The following is a 1,888-nucleotide window of genomic DNA, read 5'->3' on the forward strand; positions in this document are numbered from 1 at the left end:
TCTCTCTTTTGGCAGCTAACTACTAAAGGGGTATTCCCCTGGGAGACCGCTTTTTCACCGATTGTCAGATTATTTCAGAAATTAATTTCCCCAATCTCCCTACCTGTAAATTTCTCTTCTCTTTCCTCTAGGTATACCTCGTCCCTAAGAGCAGGCAAATCTCTTTGAAAAAATTCTTGCTATCTCTGTGGATATTATCACCAAAAACTGCCTCTTCCTTTCCCTGTAACTGGGAGGTTTGTCTTCTCTCCTTGCACAGGGTATTTGAAGAAAACCCTTTTGGGATTAGGGGATGAGGGATCCTCCTTAGGATGAAGGAGGATGAGGTCAGTATTGGAAATTACCTTTATCTCCAGTGGTTAATAGCAACTGGAAAAGGGAAAAAGAGTTATCTCAATCTGCCTCTGCTTTCTCTCCCTTGTTTTGCTTTCTCTGCTGCCTGCTAAGCAGATGTAAATAATTAAAATTACTAGGTAATTTTAGGTAAGTATCTGGAGCTCCTGCTTATTTCTGTCTTGGTCATACAGGGTTTCTTCTGTGAAGACTCCCCTGTACTACCTGGTCTGGGGAAGAGCTGTCTCCTCTACTTGGGGGAGGAATTTCCTCAGTAGCAGCGAATAGGTGGTAAGGATTATTCTCACAACCCTCAGAAACTGGTGTCTGAGGACACCTCTCCCCTAAACAGGTATTCAGGAAGCTCTATTCCACAGCGAGGAAGAGCAGACCTGTTTCTAGTTACGAGGGCTGGGTGCCGGGGGCTTCTGCCCACCCTCAGCTAGTTAGTGGGGAATAGGGCAAGTGTTAAAGCTCCCCCACCAGTTGCGGGGAAGGGGGCTTGCAGGCGGGTGCGCCCCAGCCTGCCAGCAAAGCGGGGGCGGCGAGGAGCCGTCGGGCTGTCCCCCGCCGCCGGGAGCGGGGATGCCTAACGGGGTGTCCCCTCACGGCTGCGGGTGGGGCGGGGGGCGATGGGCAAGGTCTCTCCCCCACCCCGGCAGGCTACGGGGGTGTCCCCCCACCCCGGCTGCCCGGAGGCTGTCCCTGGCTTCCCCCCAGGCCCCAGCTCCTCTTGCCCGGGCCCGGCTACCACGGGAGGCCGCGGCGGCTCACGGGCCTGCGCGGGGCTGAGCGGCCGCCTCCGCCGCCTTCCGCCGGGCCTCGGCTTCGTCCCCGGGGGCTCCCCGGACTCCGGTGCGGGGGGCCCCGGCCGGGCGGCGCTGAGTCTCTCCAGGCCCCACCGCTCCCGCGGCTGCTGCTCCGGGCTGCGGCTCCACTGCAGGCCCCAGCTCCTCCCCGGCCTCCGCTCCGCCTCCCCCGGCTCCCCCCAGCCGCGGCCGCCCCCGCCTCCCCGGGTTAAGGAGGCGCCGGTCTGGGGGAGCAGCTGCTGCCCAGCAGGGGCCACGCCCGTTCTACCCGGTGGAGAGAAAGCCCGGCTCTGCCCGGGGAGCCTGGCTGCCCGGGACCAGCCGGGGCCACGGCCTTCCCCGGCACCCCTGCCCCCGCCACACCCCGGCCCGGGGGCTCGATTCACCCTGGAGATGGCCGCCGGCCGGGGGCCCTCGCCCCTCCAGGCCGCTGCCAGCCCCAGCCTCGACGCCTCCCGCCTGGCGGCGGCAGCTTTTGGGCCACCCCTGCAACAGCCGCTGCCCCACCCGGCAGTCGTCTCCTCCTGCCCGAGGGCACTCCCCGACCCCGACCACCTGCGGGACTTCACTCGCAAATGGCCGCCTGGGCCTGGAACTGGACGCCCCCGCTGCGGGGGGGGGGGGGGGCATGCCTGCTGCCCTGGGTGACCTACCTCACTCCCACCAGCCACGCAGTGGTTGTGCCCTGCTCCAGCCCAGGAGAGTTTTCACCCACCCCCAAAAATACAACTCCATCCCTAGCAATC

This window comes from Leptosomus discolor, chromosome 1 (assembly GCF_034619465.1).
Source record: "Leptosomus discolor isolate bLepDis1 chromosome 1, bLepDis1.hap2, whole genome shotgun sequence".
NCBI lineage: Eukaryota > Metazoa > Chordata > Aves > Leptosomiformes > Leptosomidae > Leptosomus > Leptosomus discolor.